The following is a 13,907-nucleotide window of genomic DNA, read 5'->3' as shown; positions in this document are numbered from 1 at the left end:
GAAAGCGCTAAATTTTTGGCTTCTGGTTTACTTGTTTTTTTTGCCAGCAGGTCTGCAGTTCATTTTTTAGTTTCAAATAATTGTTTTAAAGTGGAATATTTTTCATCAGAGTATATTAGCACTAAGTAAATGCAGTTAAGTGCAACCGATGCAAAATCTGACAGCTCAAGTATATTACTGCTACAGAACAACACACAATGTGGCTCACGCCAGAAAGATATGAATGGAGGAAACTACAGATGTAGGGAAATGCTCTGCTCACCTGAAAAGAAAAATAAGTCTCAAATGTTACAGAATGAAGAAATGCCAAAGAAGTGTGCACACATGTTGGAAAATCCATGACTCTTACATCTATCACTAGAAAAATTCTTGGAGAAAAAGCACTCAGCAAGCCCTGTGCTGCTATTTACTAATACAATTTTATTTATTTATTTATTTAAATTTGTTGACCGGGAGTGTTCGACTGGACGTAGGTCCATTTTCAGCGGAGGTCCGGGGAGAAAAGCTCCACAGTAAAATAAACAGGCAGTAGTTACATTGGATTACATAGCGATTAATAATTTAACATAGCAATTACTTACAACATATTTACAGATGAAGAACATAGTACATCAGTAGACAACTAGAATCTTTATCTGTGAAGTACATAACAGACATTAACAAATGTTACAATAAGAAGTTCCTGCTGTATAATAAGTACTAGGCTTATGAGCATCTGAGCTTGATATAATCAAGGTAGTTAGTGGAGTGGAAAGAAAGGTAGTGGTTGGATGGCGTGGATGATATTAGAATGGGAGTTGCAAGGGCATAGCCAGCATATTTTTAGGTGCGCTTTTAGTAAAGTTTTGAAGTGGATGCATGATGGTACAGAGGTAATTGTGGGTGGGAGTGAGTTCCATAATATGGCTATGGCGCAAGAGAATAGTGCTTCACCAGCAGAGTTATTGGCTTTAGTGATCTGCAAGTGATTTTTGTTGCTGGATCTTAGTGGTCTGGTGGTGCGATAGGGTTGGAGTAGATTCTGGAGGGATGGGACATTTAGTGGATGGTTTACTAGTTTGTGGGCGAGTGAGAGTTGATACCACTGAAGGAGGTGAGGGAGTTCAAGCCTGCCCAGTTCAGCAAGTGAGAGACAGTGGTGACTATGGTAGGATGCCCCTGTGGCGAATTTGGCGATTTTGTTGTAGCAGGTCTCTAGCTTGTTTAGATCACATTGCCTTAGGTTTGTATATATTGTAGAGGCATAAAGTAGGGTGGATATAAGGTGGGAATTTGCTATTGAAATCTTTGCTGCTTTGGTGAGAAATTGCTTATTTCTGTATAACGCTCCTAGTTTTTTGTGGACTTTTTTATGGTCATGGATATGTGAATGTCAAATTTTAGTTTATTGTCTATTTTCATTCCAACAACAACATTATATTTTCACTCCAATTCAGGCATAAAATGCTTTAAAAAGTTGTAACTTTCATTGTAAGATTGTGTGCAACATATACAATCTTGTGTTTTTGTAAAGGAATGGAAGCATGAGACAGTTTGAGTCATTAGTTAGGAAAAGTCAAAACTTTATCTCTTCTGTGATTCTTTTAATGATATTTCATTAGCATCTGTCAGCCACAGGAGTGTCTCTTTAAAAGGTTTCAGTCACTAATGACTCATTTTGTTCAGTTTGTAGTCCAGAAGACATGGATAGCAGTTTTATTTTCTGAAGGAGGAGTATATACTTGAACTAAATAAACATATGTGCAAGAAAGCAATATTATCATGCAACTGTTCTGTACATACAAACTAACCACTACATGTCATAGATTCAGAGATTTTTACTAAACTTGCATTCAAAGAGACCATCAGTAAGCTCACCCACATCATTCAGAGCTGAAGGTAGACCATATATCTCAACCAATCAGGGATAAATTTTAACAGAATCAGGGACAAAGCCAGAAAAAATCAGGGACACTTTTAAAATAGTTGTGCTATTAACTTGAGACATTCAAAGAATCACAGCATATGAATTAATGTACATTTTGTGAGGTAAAAGAAATCTACAACTCATACTTATTGCCATTATTCATTAAGTTTAATTCACCAACTTTCCTCCAAAAGTCACCAGTTTTAGGAGGGATTAAGAAGGACAGAGGTAAAATTTGAGTCAAAATCAGGGACAGTTGAGAGGTCTGAGGTAGACTAACAACATCCCCCTCCCCCGTTAAGTAGACTTTTCAAAGCTCCACAGACTTTCCAGTTCTACATTTAGGCCCTGCAATTTACCCACATTTAATTTTGGAGTAACTTGCTACCTGATGCCTACAAATTGTGCTTTGTCAATAACTTTGAATTCTAACACTCAGAATAATAACAGTAATTACTATTCTGTCAGAACAAATGCAAGGTTAACTTGATAAGTTTCTTATTGTTGTTACTGTCGATCCTCTGTTTATTCTAACATGAGCTATGCTGCTTGTTGATCTCTATGTTTATGTGCCTGTGTGCTTGAAAAAGAGAATAATGCATTTTATTAGTGTTTTAGTTAGCTTAGAGTACTAATCTGACAAGCGTGTGTGTGTGTGTGTGTGTGTGTGTGTGTGTGTGTGTGTGTGTGTGTGTGTGTGTGTGTGTGTGCGTGTGTGGTGTGTGTGTGTTTATTTATATATCTGTATATATCTATGTAAGCTTATATAGGTTCATAGGTTGGTACTAGGCTATCGGACCTAGGGCCTATACAAGCCTAGCAATAACAATTCCCTGGCTATTTCTTCCCTGGTCCCCTATCTAGCAGGGCGACTAACGTGATCCCTGGAGTGAATTTCCTATCTCCCATCCAATCGTCAAGGTTCCTTTTCAAGAGGGCCAAAGAGGCGCTCAGCTTGACATGTATGGGCAGTCTATTGCGGAGTATGGGGAGTCTCTGGGTCAGGAACCTATCCCCCCAGCATGTTTTGTTCATTGTGATGACCAGGTTTAGATCCCTGGAGCGTGTGGCTCTGAGGGATTGGGATTTCTTTCACTGTAGCATGTCCAACAGCACTGGATATGACATGGCCTTGTATGTTAAGCAGAGATCACCTCTGGGTAGGCAATATGCGACAGAATATAGCTGGAGTTTTTTAGACGGTCAGCATAGGGCATCTGCTTTAGGCCTGTGATTCTTTTAGTGAGAAATTTCTGTGGCCTTTCCAGTTGTTGCAGATGTCTTGTGAGGTACATACCAAATGGGGAGTTGTACTCTATAATGAGTCTAATGAGGGATGAGTACAGTGGGACAATGACCTCCATTTTTCTAGATGAGAAGCCCTTAGCGATGAGGTGTGCCACACAGAAGGATTTCCTGACTGTTGTGGTTATGTGGTTATCGAAGGTGAGACCACTGTCCACCTGTGTCCCTAAGTCCCTTATGACACTTTTGGTGTTTAGTGTACTGCCACTTATGTGGTCATTCATGGCTGCATGGTTTTTCCCAAAGGTGATAGCTATACATTTCTTGGTATTGAGCTTGAGTCCATGGCTCTGGCACCAAGCATCTGTTTCTGCAAGGCCTTTTTGTAGAATATCTGCATAATTTGGGCATTCAATAATGGCTCCCAGTTTGCAGTCATCTGCAAACTTTGTTAGCCAGAGTCCTTTAGTGCTGGCCTGTACTTCCGAGAAGTAGATGCCAAACAAGAGCGGTCCCAGGACTGAACCCTGAGGTACTCTGCTTGTCAACTGCCTGGAGCTGGATTTTGAGTCGGCTACATTTACAGTGTGGGTTCTGTCAGTAAGCTAGTTGGCAACCCATTGAGTGATGTATGGATTAATGTCCAGCTTTGTAAGTTTATCTATGATTCCAGAGTGGGGGATGGTGTCAAATGCCTTGGCGAGGTCCAGATAGGCTGTGTGGACCACCTTACCCTTGTCCACGGCTCTGGAGACTGATTCGAAGAAGCCAATCAGGTTGAGGAGACAAGTTCAGCCCTTTATGAAAGTGTGTGTGTGTGTGTGTGTGTGTGTGTGTGTGTGTGTGTGTGTGTGTGTGTGCATCTGTGTGTGTGTGTGTGTGTGTGTATATATATATATATATATATATATATATATATATATATATATATATATATATATACACACACACACACACACATATATATATATATATATATATATATATATATATATATATATATATATATATGTATGTATATATATATATATATATATATATATATATATATGGGTTCACTTTATAATCTCGATATTCTGAAATACCGAATTTCAGAATACCGAGATTATAATATCGAATGCTCGGAATCGTGAAACACCAGAAGCACGAAATTCGAAATACCGAAGCTCGGAGCTTCTGTTGTTGCGGTGTATGAATGGATGCAAGTGCAGGTAAGTTTGTATGAGTGTGTAGGTTATGTGCTGTAGTGTATGTTAGTGTGCGTTTTGGTTGTGATTTGTGTGTGTAAGGGGCTGTGAAATGCGCGGGTGTGAGTTGCCTTTGTATGTGTGATTGTGCGATCTCGGAGTTAGAATATATAAGTGGGGGGGTGTGGGGGGCACAGCCCCCCACATGGGGGGGTGCAAGGGGGTGAAGCCCCCCTGCTTGTTTCTAGTGTAGGTTAGTTTTGTTTGTGTGTGGGGGGCAGTTGTGTGTATGTGAGTGTGTGTATGTAAGTGTCTGGATTTTGAATTTAGCGATTATGGGCATTCGGTATAGTGGTGTTTCGGCTTTATGAGCTCGATATTCTGAAATTCAGTATTTCAGAATTTCGAGATTATAAAGTGAACCCATATATATATATAGATATATATGCATATGTACACACACACACACACACACACACACACACATATATATATATATATATATATATATATATATATATATATATATATATATATATATATATAGATATATAGGTCTACTTCATAACATTGAAATTTCATAACGTTGAATTTCATGACATTGAGACCAGAACATCGAAATCCCAAAACACTGAAAACTCAGAACATTGACAGTGTGCTTATTAACACTGAAAATTACAATGCATATATAAATAACATCCTCTCCACCTATAACATCACCTAACTAGCAAACACATTTTCTACTACGTTTCTGCTGGGGGGCAAGCCCCCCCTGCACTACCCATGTGGGGGACTTTGCCCCACCACAACCCCCTCCAAGATCGTACTACAGTGGAAAAAAGATAATTTCCTAACGTCAATGTATGGTGATTGTTAGGTTAGGAAATTAACTTTTTTCCACTGTAGGGCGATTTTGGAGTTGGTATATTTAATTTACGGGGGGGGTTGTGGGTGGTGCATGGGGGCTTCCCCCCTGTAGAAACATTGTAGAAAGTGCGTTTGTTAGTTACGTGTTGTTGTAGGTGGAGGTAATATTATGTACTTGTGCAATGTAGTTTTCAATGTTATGAAGCACAGTTTCAGTGTTCTGAGTTTTCAATGTTTTCGGTTTTCAGTGTTTTGAATTTTTAATGTTTTGGTCTCAATGTTATGAAATTCAACGTTATGAAATTTCAATGTTATGAAGCAGACCCCGATATATATATATATATATATATATATATATATATATATATATATATATATATATATATATATATATATATATATATAATCTTAAAAAGTGTTTGGCATCATGGCTGAAAGCTCCTAGAATTTTTTCCTGGTAGGCCTAACTTACCCACCTTGCATTCTGGTTAAGATCTGGGGAAACATTTTAATATACAGAAAAATATTTTTCTGTAAAATGAAACTGTCCTTCCTAGGTCAAAACAGAATACAGCTCTACTCAATTATTTTATTATTATGGAAAACTCAGAGGTAATATCTCTGACCCCTATTTACAGGCAAGGTACAATAAGGTTAGTGGGAGCACCACCTAGATTGAAGGCTGGACCAGCTGACATGGGCACCATTGCACATGGGATTAACTATCAAACGAACACCCCAATAGGCGATACATGGCACCTATTCCTCCTGACTGGCTGCTCTTTAAGGGAAGATTTGTGGCACAGTACAACTTACAACCCCCCCAGAGGTCATACAGCATAAAAGATCTAGCAATGTAGTATTTAACTACCCCATGGTCACAGTGTACAAGTTCTGTTAGTAGGTACCATTGTACAGTAGCCCCATAAAAGTGAGCCTTACACATTTGAGGTGATTCTTACTTCTTGTGACCAGGAAACAAAGAACACAGTAAAGCAGCTCAACAGAAGTGGAGCAAGCATAGCGATAATCATGCCAAAGGTCTTCGGCAGAACTGAAAAGGCTCTGCAGACACCTTGATTAATTCTTCCTCCTAGACCAAGGGCAAATAAGAAAACAACAACCCCCCACCACACACACACACACACACACACACACACACACACACACACACACACACACATTTCTTATACTCTACAGTTGTGTTTATTGTTTTAATAGTTCGCTTCTTGATTTTTGTTACTGCTAGTTTTCATCTCCATTATTCTGAAGAAGCTTCCCTCTTGGAAACAAATTCATGTCTAGGGCTTATGTGATGTCTTGATAGTGGGGTTGCAACAAATCTGGACATTTTCGTCCATGACTTCCTCAGCAACAGCAGTGGACCAAAAATAAAATAAAAATGAAAAATAAAAATAATCTGATTATGCCTAATGAATAGTTTGGCACTGTCATGGACATTTTTTTAAACTCTGTTATCTGCACATATATTTAGGTTTTTATTCTGTTTGTTTTTCTGCTTGTAAATAAATTGCTTCCTAAAAAGAGGATCACAGGAGTATAACAACCAAACTAATCAGTCATCATATTCTAATAGGGTTGTTTCTTCTTTTCCAGTCTTGAGCATATTTTTCTAACTAGTCAGATTTCCTGTCCCATCAAATGGTGATGCCAGATAGTCTGGTCCACTGCCCTCTTTCCAAAAGGATTTAAACCCCTACAAACTAAGAGTTTTGCTATATAATGAAGCATTTTTTACACCAAAAGTGCTCATGAAATGGATGATTTAAAATGCCAACATGTTCTCTGTGAATGTTTATTTTTTTCATTTTTTTACTTCACTAAGAGTTGTCAAGAAAATACTTTAGTATTTAAGTTGAAGCAAGAGGTACAGCTTACAGGACATTTGGATTACACTCATGTACCACTGCTAGTACTGCTAAGGATCATTTAACCTTAAACACTCACTTTCTGTTTTTTTTCTCCCATAGGACAAACTGGCTACATCCATAACAGCTAAAAATATAAATCTACTCACATATTCACTCTAACAGTGTTGGTATAATTTTATACAACATTTATGTGTGCAGAATGTTTCACTTTTCCAACCTTACGAGGCTTCTGTCATTTATAGCATTTCGTACATGAAAAGACAACATAGGGACCATTGGATGCCTAGCCATATGAACCTTTAAGAAGACTTACTTTAAAGTATTTGCAACTCTTTTCAGGCTTTTAATTCTGCTCAATTTTGAAATCAAGCTGGGATATACACGATAACACTGTTGTAAAGTTGTGTCTACCTCTCCAGTCCTCAAGACTTAATTAAAAGGTAGCCAGAATAGTGCTCTCTTTGTCCATAGTCCATGGACTGGTAATAAACTGAGTTAGAAATCTATCCATTCAGTGAGCCTTGTTTAATTGTTGGTATAAACTAAGGTCCCTACTGTGGTGCTTACAGAACCACTAATTGTTTAACATGGATGGTGCAGTGGTGGAGTGGTAGAGTTGTCGCCTCACAGCAAGAGGTTCTCTGGTTTGATTCTTAGTTGTAGTGCCTTCTGTGTGGAGTCTGCATGTCCTCCCTGTGTTCAGGTAGGTTTTGTCTGGGTACTCCAGTTTCCTCCCATATTACAAACACGTGTCTGGAGTGTTTCTCTCCAGACTTCTGCTGAGAATTGACTTAGTTCCAAGTTGGACTTTCCTGGTAAACAAATGATAAATAATAAATACATTGACTTTGCAAATAAATATGGGGTCAAGTAGAAATGGCTCTTTTGTGGCTCAGAAAGTGTGTCATGGGTCACCTTGGATCTACTGAATATAGAGAAAGATTTGCTAACCTATTTGGATAATTGAATGAGTTAAAGCCTTTAACTTTCTTAGTTAGAAATCTTTGAGCCTCTTCTAGTTGTGATATGCATGGCTTTGCACATACAAAAATGGGCACTGTATTCAGTGCTGGATCTGAGAAGGGAAGACTACATCAGTATGATAGAGGGGTTTTCTGGCTATGCTAAAAAATGATGATTGAGGTAATTTATCCACATAGCTAACCAGGTATCTTATGACCACGACTGCTCAAAGAGGAGTACCACAAATACCATATGAGCTAAAAAGCAGAATTATTGCTGAATGTTTCTACACTACACATTTTTGCATTTAGCTTAAGCCTGTTTTTGGTACTCCAGGTATGTGCATATTTCTGCTCTTGCTGGGGTTATTTATTTTTAGATAAGTGGATAACAGTGCCCAGCTTGCAGCCATCAGCAAACTTTGAACAACCAGACTACTAAGATATTGGCTTGAGTGTCTAAAAATAAAAGCCAAACAGGAAAGTGCTCAGAACTGATCTATTCTGTATCCCACTAGTTACATTTTTACATTCAGAGAGAGTACAAGAGAGGTGATGTATGGATTTACATTAAAGATGTCTAATTTTTTAATAATACTAGCATGGAGGATAAGACAAAAGTCTTGGCCATGAGATAAGCTGTATGTAGGAAGTGATTTTGACCCTCATCCTCTGTAACCTTTACAACGAAGATTACTAGGTTCAGGGTAGAAGATCTTCCCTCCAGAATATCAGACTGACTACAGTGCAGATCAGATACATTGCCTACATCTGCATATATGAGTTCTGCTATGGTACATTCCCTGGATTTACATGTAAGACTGGAGAGTCTGATAGCCTTACAATTTCCCAGGTCTGTAGAAAGGCTAACCATGCAAACAGATGTCAAAATGGCTGTTCTGTAGATATCCGATGCAAACCTTGTGGCTAGACTGAGCAGTTTAAGAAATGGTGTGGAGTGTATATAATTGGCATATAGTATCTGTGACCTTAAGCTTCGTTTCCACTTTACATTTTTTATACAGAAATTAGAACGGTTGCGTTTCTCAAAAGATTTCAAGTGTTTTTAAAGTGTGTTTTTGGAACACCTACAACCATTTTTTTTCCCTGAGGGATCATTCATCTGTTAAATTATATCAAACAGGTTAATCCAGGACTTCCAAGATGGCTGTACGTAAATCAACGGCTTCATGTCAGCTCTCCAGTGAGAAAAAGGAAACTGAGAGATAAGAAATTCTCAGGTTTTAGTGAATTCAGTTACTGGCTAGGAAGTACGTTGCCTTGATGCTAGCAAAGAAGAATCTTAGAGAATCTGAAAGAAAATCAACTAAAAAGGTGAAGAGAAACACTGACTGGGAAGAATCCTACAGCTGTTCAGCAAAAATCATTTCAAGTTACAGCTTTGGTGCAAGAGAAGGCTTTCAGTAATCTAGAGGAAAAAAGAAATCAAATGTGATCAGAGATGATTAAAATAAACAAAACGTTAAGGAGGCATACCAACTCAAATGATAGAAAGGCTGGATAAAATTGAAGATGCGTTAAACAGCTATTCAGGTGAACTGAAAAAAACTGCAAAAATCAGAGAATGAAATGAAGAAAAGGCTGGCTGAGTGTAAGACTGCTCAAGAAGAGCTGTTTCAAAAATGGTAGAGTTAAAGGACAGAGCATGTGGGGAAATTCTAAGATTTTATGCTGTACCAGTGAAACTGAAAGGAACAGGCTGTATTAATTTTATGAAAGCACAAACAAGCAACTGAACTTGCATTCCACAACAGCATTTGTTAAGTGAAAGGGCACATCATCTGTAAGCTCCAAATCTGGCCAGGAGAAAGCAGCCAGAACCCATATTAGTAAAGATGCAGTCATACCAGCAGAAAGAGTTGATCCTGGCAAAACTAAACCTTGGACACAATAGCATGTTTGTGGGAAATTATTTTTCACTGCCCATCAGGCAGAAGAGATGCAAATTTATCCTAGCAACCATGGAATGTTGAGTGGCAGATAACATTCAAGCTGTTGTATCCAGCTGCCTTCAGAACATTTTTTGCTGGAGGACCAACATTATTCTTTGATGTAGGATAGGCTAAGAAGGAAATACAAAATTTTGTCCAAAAAAAAGTAAGCTATCAAACAAATCAGGACTTTGCTTTTAATTCTTCTTTAGCTATAGTCCATATAAAACTTCTGTTAAGGAGCTTAAGAAAATTTTGAAAGACATAATCAGCATTCAATAGGGAATATTGCTTATAGGGAGGGACTGGAATTTGATTTGCAACAGTGAGGATGTATCTGGGGGCCAAGAATGAAAAATATAACAAAAGAGGGTAGATTTTGGAGCAAACTATGAAAATATTTGGTATGAAACACAGGAATTCAGTAATAGGAAATCAGAGAGAATCTGTATATTATTCCCCAAGCTACAGTGACTGGGCTAGACTAGATACAAATGATATTCCACAGGAATATGTGCAATTGATTGAACATTTTAACATACATCCAATAATAATTTAGATCATGTGCCAATAATAACTGAGATAAAAGTGCAGGACAAAGAAGAACATGAGACACTTGCACTTCTCCACCTATCTGTTAAAGAGAGAGGAGTTTAAGGAATGGGCAGTGGAAATTATTTGGGAGAGTTATTAGCTGAAAATAGAAACTTCTCCAGAAGTTATAGCGGTTGAGTTAGATAAAATGAGAGTGGAGTTTAAAAAATAGGGTAGAAGTAAAAGAAAAAAGAGATATGGTTAAGAAGTAACAGTAATTATTTAGAGGGGCTGACAAAGGTTAAAGTATTGCAGAATAAGGGGAATGTCATAGAAAAAGAAGAGGCACAACTGCAGAGTGATAAAGAGAAAACACAGGAATATCTGGATATTATGCATTAGTTTAGAAAGATTGCCTTTAACCAACTGTTTTTTGATAACTCCAGAGCTCAAAAAAATTCAGCACAATGACTTAGGCAACAAAAATTAGAAATGGTTGTTGTCAAACTTAGGATGCTTAAATTAAGAAAAATAACTAGAGATCCTGTAGTTGTACAGATATTTTCAAAATTTTAAGAACATTTTGATAAAGCAGAGAAATTTGGAAATCAAGAAAGAGCATAAATTAAAATATTTATGAAAGACTTAAGTATGCCAAGGTTAGAGTACAGTAGATGAGGCTCAACAATTAGCAGTTATCATAGGAGGAGATGAGATAAAATGGAGACGTGCAATCAGCCTGTTTGAAAGTCTCCAGGAATAGATGGTATCCCTGTGGAAGTTCAGAAGCTAGGAAGGAAGGAAGTGATAAAGATCTGGAAGATTTTGCTTAACAATATTTTAAAAGGAGCAGATACATCAGCATTCTGCTAGAAAGAATTGGCAGCTATAATACCCGAATACCATAAGAACCCAACAGACCCAGCTTCACATAGGCACATTTCAATTTTAAACCATAATTACAAAGTGTTTATGTCTGCAATAGCAAAAAGAATGGCAACGATGTTTACAAACTTGATAGATGTGGATCAATGTCGTTTTTTGGAGAGGATGCAAACATATGACAACATTAGAACAACTTTGATCCATAGGGAAAAAATGAAAGAAAATACAGCTCTTGTTGGTGGGTCTTAATACAGAGAAAGCATTTAACAGAGAAACGTGGGATTTTATGAGTTGGCAATGGAAGCATTTGTATTCCCTAAAACAGTTATAAGTTTAATTAAGAGGATAGAAGAGGGATGGGTGGCAAAAGTTAACAAGATATGTAGGAGCAGAGGAACCAGGCAGGTATATTCTCTTTCCATTTGGTTATTTGCTTTATAATTGGAGGTATTAGCAAAGAAAATAAAGGCCCCAGAAATGCAAATATGTAATTGGCATAATAATCAAGAAATTCTGCCTTTATTTCCAGACAATATTATTTTGTACCTGAGAAAACCAGAAGAGGAGATTTCAGTGTTGTGGAACATCTTCACACAGTTTCAGGTGTTTTCAGGATATAAAATGAATGAAAATTAAAGAAAGGCTACAGATGTAAACTATATACTTTTACGTGAACTGGTCCAGCAATATTCATTTCTATGGAGACACAATAAAAGGAAGTATTTAGGAGTATAGCTTAGAAAGAATTCTGTTATGACAGCTAAGGGTGTCTGGGAAGAGACTAAAGAAAAGATAATACAAAAAGTGAGAAAACAAAAGCTCTTGTTTATGGATATGGAAAGCAAGGCACAAGTAGTGAAAATATTGTAGCCCCTTTACTTTTATAAATAGGTCAGACATATTTTTATCAACCAGAGAAAACATTGTAGACAATAATTAATAAAGTGTTGAAGGAATTTATGTAGAAGGGGAAGAAGACAAGAGTAAAGTGGGATAAGCCGATCCTTCCAATAGAACAAGGTGGTTTAGGATTATCTGATTTCAAGGGATATTTTAGAGCTATACAGTTAAGGCTGAGATATATAACATAAGCAGAAAGCTATAATTCAAAGTGGAAAGGGATAATAATGATGAAATGGGTGGGGGGATTCAAGGAATGAGGAGAGAGTGGGATTATGGATGCAGATCCATAAGGAGAATGACAACAGACATGCTGTTTCACTTAGAAGCTTCATGGAATAAAGACTTGGGTAAAGGGGCAAAAACCTGGGCTCTACAGTTCACTATATGAGAGAGTGTAAGTCTGAGTATCATTGAAGCACCTGGTTCTTTCATGCTGTTCCCCTGGATGAAGTCTAAGACATTTGTCTACTAAAGCTTCTTACTTGATACAGCGGTTCATCTGACATTTGGTTAAGAGGCTATGTTTTCATTGTCATATTACTGGATATATTGTGTTTGGGAGAGGAAAGATAACCCAAAAGTATTCTGCATCTTTTCCATAGTAAGATAGAGTTGGTGAAACTGACACAAGTGACCAGATTACCTTGTAGAATGTAACCAAAAAAAAAAAAAAAAAAAAAACTTAAAAAAGATAATACAAATAAATAAATTAATTTATGAATAAAAAAACTGCCTCCTATAGCTTATGTTTGATATAATAGCTGACTTTTGGTCTGATTTTTGCAGCATGTTGATGTACTCCATCTTAGTCTTGATGTACTATGTTGGGGAGAAGAAGGCATTCCTACATTTAGGTCCATATGTGCTCCACAGTAAGCCTGGGTTATGACTGAAAAGGAGACATAGACCATTCTAGCTACCAAGTTCATAGGATTATAAATTCATAGATGTGTATTAGGATAATGGCCACAAGGGCTTTTTAAGCTTAGCCATGCATCCCAAATCTCTGACAAGTTTTGATACCCTTGATAAGCATAAGTGTGGGGCTGAGAATGAACCATTTACAGGTTACCTGTGTCCATTAGAGACATAGATGCCAAACCAGGGATGAATTTCTGGTTTCCCATCCAATGTCTAAGTTGCACATGAATTGGGTTAGGGATGAACTCTGCTTCACATGGATGGGCAGCCTGTTCCAAAGACGTGGTAGTCTCTGGGATACATACTTATCTCTCCATTTATATCAGTCCTATTTATATCACAGGCTAGGTTTAAGTCTTTAGAATGGGTAATTCTGTTGCTGTTTGTTTTGTGGATATGCAGGAGGTCCATCAGAGTGGGGTCTGACAATGCTCTGTATACCAGGCATAGATCACCCCTCAAAAGCCTGTAGGAGACAGAATACAGGGATAGGTCCTTGAGGCAGTCTGCATAAGATATTTTAGTTATTCCCTGTATTCTTTTATTGAGGAATCTCTGTGGGCATTCCAATCGTTGGATATGCCTGGTTAGGTACATACCAAACGAGACACTGTACTCAATGATACTTCTGATGAGTTACTTAGATGCCATAC

This window comes from Protopterus annectens, chromosome 2.part1 (assembly GCF_019279795.1).
Source record: "Protopterus annectens isolate FY-2018-M chromosome 2.part1, PAN1.0, whole genome shotgun sequence".
Taxonomy (NCBI): Eukaryota; Metazoa; Chordata; order Ceratodontiformes; family Protopteridae; genus Protopterus; species Protopterus annectens.
Note: the sequence above shows the minus strand (reverse complement) of the source record.